Source organism: Amia ocellicauda, chromosome 10 (assembly GCF_036373705.1).
Source record: "Amia ocellicauda isolate fAmiCal2 chromosome 10, fAmiCal2.hap1, whole genome shotgun sequence".
NCBI classification, from domain to species: domain Eukaryota; kingdom Metazoa; phylum Chordata; class Actinopteri; order Amiiformes; family Amiidae; genus Amia; species Amia ocellicauda.
In genome coordinates, this window is record NC_089859.1 from 40,204,623 (window position 1) to 40,216,500 (window position 11,878).

At 45.2% G+C, this 11,878-nt stretch overlaps 1 long non-coding RNA gene across 3 annotated transcripts; it reads right to left on the reverse strand.

The window, feature by feature from the left end:
* Positions 1 to 684: 684 nt before the first annotated feature.
* Positions 685 to 10,010, reverse strand: LOC136760600 (uncharacterized). Of its 3 annotated transcripts, XR_010820223.1 has the most exons (5): positions 9,861 to 10,010; positions 9,516 to 9,604; positions 9,165 to 9,239; positions 5,807 to 5,896; positions 685 to 4,224 (listed from the first exon to the last, which is right to left on the reverse strand). It is a non-coding gene; the product is annotated as an uncharacterized LOC136760600 (long non-coding RNA). The 3 variants fall into 3 exon arrangements; XR_010820222.1 differs by lacking the exon at positions 685 to 4,224 and having other exon boundaries at positions 4,882 to 5,896; XR_010820224.1 differs by lacking the exons at positions 685 to 4,224; positions 5,807 to 5,896 and adding an exon at positions 6,655 to 6,986.
* Positions 10,011 to 11,878: the final 1,868 nt, after the last annotated feature.

The following is an 11,878-nucleotide window of genomic DNA, read 5'->3' on the forward strand; positions in this document are numbered from 1 at the left end:
ACGATCCAATTATTATCCTTCAGTTTATTTTTAACTAGTCAAGGCACTGCACCGGTCCTGTGAAATCCAAGTTTTGATACACTGGGATATTAACTGTAAGCAGTCATTGTTTCTGTATGTGGATTTCACTCCATGCTGCTAATAAAACTGTAATTTCTTCGTGATCACACACGGCACTTGAGATTATATCTTCCGACACAATGTGTCTGATCTCCTCCCTGTGTCTCAGTCCAGCGCACTGCTCTCTTCTGAAAGTGAATCATGTCCTCAGTGGGACGGACGCTTACGGACGCGTCCAGCACCAGATTGTTAACCGTCCACAAAACACGGACGCGTCCGGACGCTTAGCCAGTGGAAACGGTGCATTAGTTTTTGAAAATTACATAAGATATGAAGGTAAATCAATTGTAAAGACTGAAAGCTCCAGTAGTATTTATAAACTGTTATTTATGTAAAGAATGCTAAATAAACAATGTGAACAGAAAAGTCTTGCTCTCCTTGAAGTTAAATATGTTAGACAAGACATTCTCTTTTCTCATAAAGAAGCACATGACAGATTCCTCGACAACATGGCATTTTGAGAAACATGTGGATTCTTGAGATTGGCTATTATTATTTATTTTTTTATTTCTTTGGCAGACGCCCTTATCCAGGGAGACTTACAACATAAGTGCAAAACAAAGTGCAAAAATACAGTTCAATAAAGGCCTCAATCATTACAAATTCAATTTACATAAAACATAGCAATACAAAATATAATACATTTTACAACTTCCAATGTACAATTTACACAGGCAAGCACAGTAAGTGAGGTCCTACATCCTGGACGGTAAAAGCTAAGTGCTGTCAAGATGTAGGGTTACAGACGAGGGCTACGGGAAAGGGAGCAAGGAGGAAAACAATCAAGAACGCGAGGAGCATAATAAAACTGTGAAGTGCTATCTAACGGGGATTAAAAGGACTCGTATTATAAGTACTGTCTGAAAAGATGTGTCTTGAGTAAGCGCCGGAATGAGGTCAAGGACTCTGCTGTTTTGACTTCGGTGGTGTAGCGTAAGGTACACTTATAAATTTCAGTTAAAGAAGTGAATTTAAGTACCTTATCAAGAATCCTAGAATCTTGTTGAACTCAATTTCTGCAATAATTGGACGCAGACACCAATTCCAAAGACATGAATTCTCAAATTTATTAAAAACAAAGATAAAATGTAGCACCACACTAGTTATACAAAAAGGGAAAAACTAATTAAAATTCACTCAAGATCAACAAATCAAAGACAAATCACTTTCGTGACCAAATCAAAGACCATGGAATGGCATATGATGACACACAAAACGTTACACAAAATTACAAACACATTGACTACAATACCGGTTAGTAAGACGAAGGTGAGTCTCTCATTAGTATTGTTAGTCGGACATTAAATAACTAACGTAGGTTAGTATTTAAGTCAAATAACTTCTCGTTATATATATATCAGTCTCATTTACGCTTGGGTGCTGAGAAAGATCCTATAATTTCTTGTTACCACAATTCTCCTTAATTGATTACTGTTCAATGATAAAGGACAGGCAGGGCCACCAATAATCTAGTGTCTATTAATGTGTGTCAATTTCAGACTAAACAGTTAAACAGGAATGAGAAGATATTTCTCTGCGTTGACAGGTTTTATTTATAAAATTATCAAACAAAACAGTTTAATGCAACACACATTTATATTTAAGAAAATACTAAATGATATTACACATTCTAAAGTTTTCTGACTCACAGAATAACATTTCTAACTGATTTCTCAAATGTCATGAATGATAAACTCCAACTGTTAACTTATCTGAACTTCGTCGCAGAGAGGCCTCTCTGTCTTCGGGCTCAAATAAAAACACACGGCTCAAGGTCCGTGTGGTTTGGAACAAAGGCAGTCCGGTTCGGCTTTGTCCAATAACTTTCAATCAGTCGATGCTCCTGGAAGTTGGGGTTTCGCGAATGTAGAGTCTTTTCCAAACAGATTGTCCACTGGTTTGAAGGCTCCAAGGTTGTGCACAAAATCTTTGCAAGCAGGGTTTCCACCGTAGTTACTTGAAGACAAAGTCTTTGAGGAAAGCAGGGCCCTGTTCGTTTCCAAGGGTCAAGTTTCTTAAGACTCAATAGCTATTTAAATGACTGAATACTTTCGTCCAGCTGTAAAACTCCACTGATCAGATGGGTACAGGTGGGCATGCGCAGTTTCTAAAGTTCTTTAACTGAATAAAGACCTTTAAAATAATTATTCGTACGGCTCAATCTCCTTCTCCCAGTTTAACTCTTCTGTTGCTGGCAAAGACTTGGTTGGTTTCCGGTTCCGGTTCTGGCAACAGAGCTACAAGTTGAGCTGTGGCAGCGAGTTATCGGTTCGGGTGAGAGAGAGAGATGTCGTGCGCTAGCTTTTAAACACCTGTCAGATCAATAGACGATTGGTTCTTAAGTTTGTGAGATTAGATTTTGGTTTCAGCCCCCAGTGTCCTATTGGAGGAGGCTCGATTTATGACTGATGTCAATCCATGCCATCTTTTGGAAATGCCGGTTGGCCTGGGTTCGTAGCTCTGTGTCTGGATTTCGGCTCTCGTCCACTTCAAAGAGTTTTATGACCTCCAGGCCATATTCCCCCGAATCGCCCAGGGATTCCAGGCCATTTGGCCCATTCTCGGTGCCATCCTCCCAAGACTGCCACTTTGATATAGAACAGTTCATGTGCCGATGAGCTCAGGAAATCTGATAACTTTGGGGGAGAGGTCTGCTTCAGCTCAGAGCTAGAATGCTCTATCAAAATACACCCCCCCTTAACGCTACAGTGGGAAGGTCGTTCCACCATTTAGGGGCCAGGGATGAGAAGGAGCAGGTTCTGGAGGAAGGGGAGTGGAGAGGAGGCAGAGTTAGTCTTCTGGCACTAGAAGAGCGCAGTGGTCTGGAGGGAATGTATGTAGAGACGAGGGTCTGAAGGTAACTTGGTGCAGTGTGGTCGAGACAGCGGTAGGTGAGGGTCAATGTCTTGAACTGAATGCGTGCCGGTATCGGGAGCCAGTGGAGGGAGCGGAGCAGTGGAGAAGCATGTGCGAATCGGGGCAGAGAGAATACCAGACAAGCCGCAGAGTTCTGGATGAGCTGGAGCGGTGGGTAGTAGTTGCAGGCAGGCCGGCCAGGAGGGAGTTGCAGTAGTCCAGGCGGGAGAGGACCAGGGACTGGACGAGCAGCTGAGTCGAGTAGTCGGTGAGGAAGGGACGGATTTGGCGTATGTTGCTCAGGAAGAATCTGCAGGTGCGTGTCAGTGTGGTGATGTGCTGGGTGTAGGAGAGCACAGGATCAAGGATGATTTTTAGCGGAAAAAGAAGGAGAGAGTGTGGTGGATTCCAAGGGGACTGAGATGGAGAGATCAGCAGAAGGTGAGGAAGAGTGGGGGAAAAAGAGGAGATCCGATTTGGAGAGGTTGAGCTTGAGGTGGTGCGAGTACATCCAGGCGGAGATAGCAGACAAGCAGGAAGAGATGCGAGAGGGGATGAGAGGGTCAGAAGAGGGAAAAGACAGAAAGATCTGGGCATCATCAGCGTAGAAGTGGTGGGAAGCGATGAGGGGGCCCAGGGAGCAAGTGTAGAGAGAGAACAGGAGCAGGCCCAGGAGGGAGCCTTGGGGTACGTCTATGAGGAGAGGTTGGGGGGTGGATGAGGAACCTCGCCATGTCACTTGGTAGGACCGGTCACTGAGGTAGGAGGAGAACCAGGTGAGAGCAGTTCCAGAGATACCGAGGTGAGCGAGGCAGGAGAGGAGGATGGAGTGATCGACAGTGTCAAATGCTGCAGAGAGATCAAGGAGGATGAGGACTGAGGAGAGGGAGGCCGCCCGAGCACACCGGGGGGAGTCAGTGACTGCCAGGAGAGCCGTCTCAGTGGAGTGAGCTGTGCGGAAGCCGGGTTGCAGAGGATCCAGGAGTGAATGATGGGACAGAAAGGCAGAGAGCTGACGGTGGACCGCCTGCTCGAGAGTCTTTGAGAGGAAGGGGAGTAGGGAGACAGGGCGGTAGAGGTGGGGTCAAGGGTTGGTTTCTTGAGGAGTGGGATGACAGCAGCTTGTTTAAATGCAGAGGGGAAACAGCCAGAGAGGAGTGAGGAGTTGAGGAGGGAGGAGGTCAGGTGTGGCTGCTTGGAGGAGACGAGAAGAGAGAGGGTCCAGGGCGCACGTTGTAGGTTTGTGACCTAGGAGGAGAGAGGAAAGTTCAGAGTCCGAGAGAGGTGACAATGAAGAAAAGGAAGCTTGGTCGGTGGGAGGTTTGGGTGTGATGGGAGAGGAGGGGGGACTGTGGAAGAGCTTGCGGATGTCTGCGATCTTGGAGGAGAAGGAGGCAAAATCATCTGTGAGAGACGAGGGAGGAAGAGGGGAAAGGGGCAAAGAGGGAGGAGAAGGTGGAGTAGAGTTTGCGGGGGTTTTTGACAGTGGATTCAAAGAGTGATTGGAAGTAAGACTTCTTGGCTGAGGTGAGTGAGGAGAAGAATGTAGACAGCGGTAGAGTTCGAAGGCAGCTGGGAGTTTGGTACTTTTCCACTTCTGTTCGGCGGCACGCAGACTAGTTCAGGTTGAGCGGAGAACAGCAGAGATCCAAGGCTGAGGAGGGGAGGGATGGGCAGGATGAGATGTGAGAGGACAGAGAGAGTCAAGGGAGGAGGTGAGGGAGGAGAACAAAGAGGAGGTAGCACAGTTGACAGATAGATGGGAAAAACAGTCAATGGAAGATAAGAGAGTGAGGGCAGTGGAGGCAAGGGTGGAGGGGGAGACAGAGTGGAGATTACGGCGGAAGGTGACAGAGGGAGTGGGTGGAGTGGGGAGGGAGGGGAGGGAGGGGAGGGAAAGGGAGAAGGAGAAGGAGATGAAGTGGAGGTCCGAGATGTCCATGGGTGCCACGGAGAGTGTTGAAGGGGAGCAGCCTCTAGAGAAGATGAGGTCTAGCTGGCGGCCAGCCCTGTGAGTGGGGGGAGATGGGGAGATTGAAAGGAGAGGAAGAAATCTGGCAGAGTGGGAAGGGTTGGAGAGGTGGATGTTGAAGACTCCCAAGACAATGGTAGGTGAGGACAGCGAGGGGAGGGAGGAGAGAAGAAAGTCAAGTTCATCCAGGAAGGAGGCGAGTGGACCGGGAGGACGGTAGAGAACTAGAAGGAAGAGGTGAGAGGGAGAGGTGAGTTCCACTGCATGGAATTCAAAACTGCTGGTGGTGATAGAGGAGAGAGAGAGGGGGGGACAGAGAAGAGGAGAGAAGGGGAGAGCAGGAGCCCAGTTCCTCCTCCCCGCCTGGTTAGACGAGGGGAGTGGGACAGGACGAACAGAGAGGATAAGGCAGCAGGCGTGGTAGAGTTGTCTGGGGAGATCCATGTCTCGGTGAGAGCGAGGAAATCCAGAGACTGGTGGGAGGCGAAGGCGGAGATGAAGTCGGTTTTGTTGGAAGCTGAGTGACAGTTCCACAGGCCTCCAGAGAGTGGAATAGAGGGGAGGGAGGAGGAGGGGAGAGGCAGAGAGATGAGGTTAGAGGGATTGGGGAAGCAATGGCATGCAGCTGCACACCGAGAAGACGGAGAGAGCAGGACAGGAATAGGAGAGATCGTCATGGTTGACTGTTGTTGCTGTGCAGCGTTTCCTCGCAGTCTTCTCCTCACTGGAGTCCTCGCAGCTAGAGTCCTTGCACTTTGGACATGGGGACCTTCGGAAGGGGGACACTGAAGGCTGCTGGCGCAGAGCTGTGGGGGGCGGTTAAATACGTCACCTGTAACTAATTAGCACAGTGCACACCTGTGTTGCGTTGAATGACACAAGGCTGGTCAGGATGTCCCTCCCATCCATGCAGGACTGCTAATAGCACAATTAATGGCCGCTTAATATCTGAATACAGACAAAGACAGTACCAGACACATAAAGTTACACTGAACAATAGCTCGTAGTAATGCAAAATAAATGCTAAATAATCGCAGCCTACAGTGTAACGCTTCTGATTACAGACAGGGCATGTCGAGTCGAGTGTGCTCCGTAAGTTGCTAAATGTATAATGTAACACAATTAGCTTTCTATCTTAAACACAATATTGTTGCTCTCTGCCCACACATTATATTCCACTATAATCAGAGGTTAGAGACACACAAACACCACTTACACCACACAAACTGCAATACAAAACCAAAACATAACTTATTATAATACACTTTATTATAGTCAGCACTTTGTTGAAAGCATTTGGATTGATGGCTAGAGAAATACTGCAGAATACCTCCTGCAACTTCTAGTGGATCAATAACAAATTGCTCCTGTTCTGTATTTGCTTTTCCAATACAGCATAGAGGCGTTGTGTTGAATTGAACAGGCAGTGATGTGTTTTCAGTGATAATCCCCTTGGTCTACCATGTTGCTCTCCCAGCTTTGTGACATGCATCTCTCATGTTGGTACATGTATGGGTACTTTACATTAAATGCCTCCAATCCTGGCATTTTCCCCTCACACATTTCAGAATATGAAATAATGGATGTGGAAACTTACAGAAAAATAGCTTGGCTTTTTTGAAGATATTTTAATACTGCAGCCTTGAATTATCAATTCACAGAGAACATTGCATGTTAAAAAATTGCAATAAAACAACTGAAATATAGCAAATAATGAATGTCAATTCATTGTTAAAATGTGGGTCATGCTCAAGAAATAACTCCTTTTGTAATACATCACACATATGAAGTGGATTAATAATTCAAATCTGTAGAGATCCAAACATACCCCTTTTGATTTGAAATGGTACAATTTTTTGGATTAATTCTCTGACCAATGGCAAAGCCTGTAGTTTTTAGATAAATCAGTTTTTCACTGTAAAATGTTTTTTCACCATATTTTCTGTTGTAACCATGTGCAAATAGTTTATCAGCTTCTGAAACAATCAATTTCCTTCTTTTGCGTTCCCAATGTCTTTCATCTGGAGAGCAGGATTCTCTGCAAAGGTTTAGGTAAAAGTATATATATACAAATAAATGTATGCACACATTTTTTAACACCTAGCTTTAAAATGTCAACTTAGTATACATTAATAAACTGCTAAAAACAATTAAGGGAACACGTAATCATCACAGTATAACACCAAGTCAATTAAACTTCAGGGATATCAATCTGTCCAGTTAGGAAGCCTAAGCAATTGTGAATCAATGTCACCTGTTTTGGTGCACTGGAGAGGCAACAGCAAGACAACCCCCAAAAATGGAATGGTTTTGCAGGTGGTGGCCACAGACAATTGCTCTCTCCTTATCCTTCCTGACTGATTCTTCTCTAGTTTTGCATTTTGCTAATGTCCTTGTCACTACTGGTAGCATGAGGCAGTACCTGCAGCCCATTCAGGTTGCACAGGTAGTCCAGCTCCTCCAGGATGGCACATCCATACGTGCCGTCGCAAGAAGGTTTGCTGTGTCTCCCAGTACAGTCTCAAGAGCATGGAAGAGATACCAAGAGACGGGCCATTACACGAGGAGAGCTGGACAGGGCCGTAGAAGGGCGTCAGCCCAGCAACAGGACCAGTATCTGCTCCTTTGTGCGAGGAGGAACAGGAGGAGCACTGCCAGAGCCCTACAAAATGACCTCCAGTGGGCTACTGGTATGCATGTTTCTGACCAAACTGTCAGAAACAGACTCCATGAGGGTGGCATGAGGGCCCGATGTCCTCTAGTGGGACCTGTGCTCACAGCCCAGCACTGTACAGCTTGATTGGCATTTGCCAGAAAACACCAGAATTGGCAGGTCGGCCATTGGTGCTCCGTTCTCTTCACAGATGAGGGCAGGTTCACACTGAGCACATGTAACAGACGTGAAAGAGTCTGGAGACACCAAGGTGAATGTTATGTTGCCTGCAACATCATCCAGCATGACCGGTTTGGCGGTGGGTCAGTGATGATCTGGGGATGCATATCCTTGGTAGGGTTGGGAATCAAAAATCGATTCCAATTCTGGAATCGGATACTTAAGGTGAGGAATCTGATACTTGTTATAAAATTAAAATTTCGATTCTGCTTATTGATTCCTGTATGCGCATTTTCAGATAGATTTCGGATTTTTTGACACGTTATTTTGACATGAACGGCAATCTGCCAGGAGCAGACAATCTACATGCGCTCTGGTGCTCAAGTGGTGATCTCTACCTGTCTACTGCTTGAAAAACACACTCATTGTACAGCATTACAGGTGTTTTCTTACAACTGTAGTCAGAGTTGAGTGGACCGCAAATAAACATGGATTGGAAATGGAGATTGAAGAGAGCTCGTTTTGGACATGCCGTGTATATGAACATGACTGATTCAGGGGCATCAGTGATACTGGGAATGACAGATCATTCGTGGGTTTGTGCCAGTGTTGTGAAAACTACGAGTGAAACGCCAGGTCCAAATGGCACCGAGTGCTTTTACTCTACTGATCAATATGCGTTTGCTACTGCACATAGTACAGAGTGCAATAGCGCAGCACATCGCACACACAATAATGATTCATGGACATTATCAGCGGAGGAGCATTTATTGCAATGCTATATATTCATGGAGTAAAAGTGTTCACCTGGAGAGGGCTGCAGTAAGCAGTGTGAGGTACGAGCTCAGAAAGTGCAGAAACGTGTCCTTTGTGGACTGTCCCCAGCTGTCAGGTATGCAGGCTAAATATATAGTAAACAGTTTATTGAAATACACTGATTTTATTCACTGTAGCTTTGTATGTTGAAAACAAAGTTTACACAGTGTTAAATGTTTTGATGAATGCAATAGTTATTTTTTAACTATAAAATATTATTAGTATTAGCATTATTCCAATATTTACGTTTACACTTGTTTCATTCCCTTATTGAATGCTGTTTTTGAGCTTTTTGCTTATTGTAGGCTATATAGTTATTTGTCTTGTCTGCAGTGTCCGTGTTTAGAAAAATAGGACCACAGATACTTTCACTTTCCAATGTCTCTTAGTAGTGAGAACTGAGAAATATTGGCCAAGTGACAATAAAAAAATGCTAGTTTTCTTTAAGACTATTTATTCATATTCCCTACAAGCTCCTCAGAGGAAACAGCTCAAAGTTAAAACCCTTCAGGTTCCTTTAATATTGCATTATTGCTTTAATATTGAAGCTAAATGGCAGCAACTTACCTTTTTCTCCTGGAGTCTTTGTCCCTCTCATGGCTGTGGTTTCTCTGGTGCTGTGAACTGTTCACGTCTCTAGAGCTACAGAGAGAACCAAGGTTCACTCACACACTCAATTCATGAAATATGAACAACATTACTTTTGGTATTGCCTTTATATGGATGTAACTTGGTTCTTGTCTTAGTCTATAGGGTGCCAAAGCAAAACTCAAAGTCTCCTTGCACTTAACATTTTAAGGGGTTCTGTTCAGTTGGAAGTCTTATGGCTTATAATGTTTTAAAGGGATATAGATGAAATTTAATTGTATTTATTTAAAAGGAATTTAAATGGTAAGAACTCAGTTTAGTGGGCTGTACCTCTGAGATGATGGTTTTGCAGACCTGAATCTCTCTTCCTTCCACAGCCTGGCCAATCCTGAATGAACATCTATAACTTCTCTGATCACCTGCGAGGAGAGACAGAACCATTAACCTAGAGGAAAAAGTCAAAGCAAACTGTGACACAATCTTTAAAACTAAACCACTTTGAAACGTATCAGTGCAGTGCACTTTATACATATTACACTACATACAGCTATATAAAATAGATTAACTATGTGGCATTTACTGAACTTGCAAAGATATCACTGTACTCAAATCAGGGATTGACTAGAACATGTACGTGGATACAGGATTCTAGTTTTTAGTTCTTATACATCTTACCATTTAATAACATATGTAAGAAAATGGAACCTCCTGTAGCAGTTACTGGAACTAAGACGGTTCAGGTTCAATGTGATTTATTACAGAATCCAGAATATAAATCACAGCATACAAGTATACTGGGTACAGCAAGGCAAAACTGATACAAAGACTTTATGGACAAGTCAGCTTTTATGAGTTGAACCCCTGTCCAACTCCACCTTCCAGAGTAACCACCCCACCCACCAGAGTATCCAATGGCAGCTGCCTATTAGCATACCAAGTGACAATGGAGCCCTCACCCTGCTCTCCCACATTCCAGGGTAACAGTTCACCCATTCCCCTCACCCATACCTTTCTCAGCAGTGATTAACTCATCCCTCCCAACAGAGACAGACTGTCTCCTTATTCATCCTTATCAATAGCTTTTGATATGCTATTGATACAAGACAAACTGTGTCCTTATCAGCCTTCTGTTCCTATTGATACCAGGGACCCCACCTTTGCTCAGCCATCTGCGTTTACCTTCTGTTAATTAGGACAATACCCAAGAACATTTGGTGAGTCGACTTTAAACTGTGGAATTTTATCATGGTGGAATTTGCCCAGCTTCAGCAATTTCATTTTTCCTTACACATATCACTATAAAAGGTTCCTCATCCACCCCCCAACCTCTCCTCACAGGTGTTGCCCAAGGCTCCATCCTGGGCCCGCTCCTGTTCTCTCTCTACACTCACTCCCTGGGCCCCCTCATCGCTTCCCATGGTTTCTCCTACCACTTCTATGCTGATGATGCCCAGATCTTCCTGTCTTTTCCCTCTTCTGACCCTCTCATCCCCTCTTGCATCTCTTCCTGCTTATCTGCTATCTCCACCTGAATGCAGTCGCACCACCTCAAGCTCAACCTCTCCAAATCGGATCTCCTATTTTTTCCCCACTCTTGCTCACCTTCTGCTCATCTCTCCATCTCGATCCCCTTGGAATCCACCACACTCTCTCCTTCTTCTTCCGCTACAAATCTAGGAGTCACCCTGGATCCTGTGCTCTCCTACACGCAGCACATCACCACGCTGACATGCACCTGCAGATTCTTCCTTAGCAACATACGCCGAATCCGTCTCTTCCTCACCTACTTGACTACTTGACTCAGCTGCTCGTCCAGTCACTGGTCCTCTCCCACCTGGACTACTGCAACTCCCTCCTGGCCGGCCTGCCTGCAACTACTACCCGCCGCTCCAGCTCATCCAGAACTCTGCGGCTCGTCTGGTATTCTCTTTCCCTCGCACACGCTACTCCACTGCTCTGCTTCCTCCACTGGCTCCCGATAGCGGCACACATTCAGTTCAAGACTTTGACCCTCACCTACCGCTGTGTTGACCACACTGCACCAAGCTACCTTCAGACCCTCATCTCTCCATACATTTCCTCCAGACCACTGCACTCCTCCAGTGCCAGAAGACTATCTTTACCTCCTCTCCACTCTCCTTCCTCCAGAGCCCGCTCCTTCTCATCCCTGGCCCCCAAATGGTGGAACGACCTTCCCACCGAAGTCAAGTTCTTGACCTCATTCCGGCGCTTACTCAAGATGCATCTTTTCAGACAGTACTTATAATATTAGTCCTTTTTCCCCCCCTCAGATAGCACTTCACAGATTGTTATTATGCTTCTTGTGTTTTTAATTTGTTTCCTCCTTGCTCCCTTTCCCGTAGCCCCTGACTGTGACGCTACATCTTGACAGCACTTAGCTTTTGCTGTCCAGGATGTAGGACCTCAATATGCGGTATTTGGAGCAATGTCTACAGTCTCTTCATATCTATAAGAATGATTGATTGTGCAGGTCCAGGGATTTCACAGATAGTTAGGATATATAGATGTTCCTGGTTCTTACCTCTGTGTATAATTTCTTGGTTATATGAACATTCTTGGCTCTGTAAGACTGGCGCCGTCTTTTATAGTCCCTCATTTCTGCCAGGACTTCAAGGTGCGACTTGGAGCCATTCTGGTCATCATCGACAAGGTGGTTTAGTAAAAGAGCCATT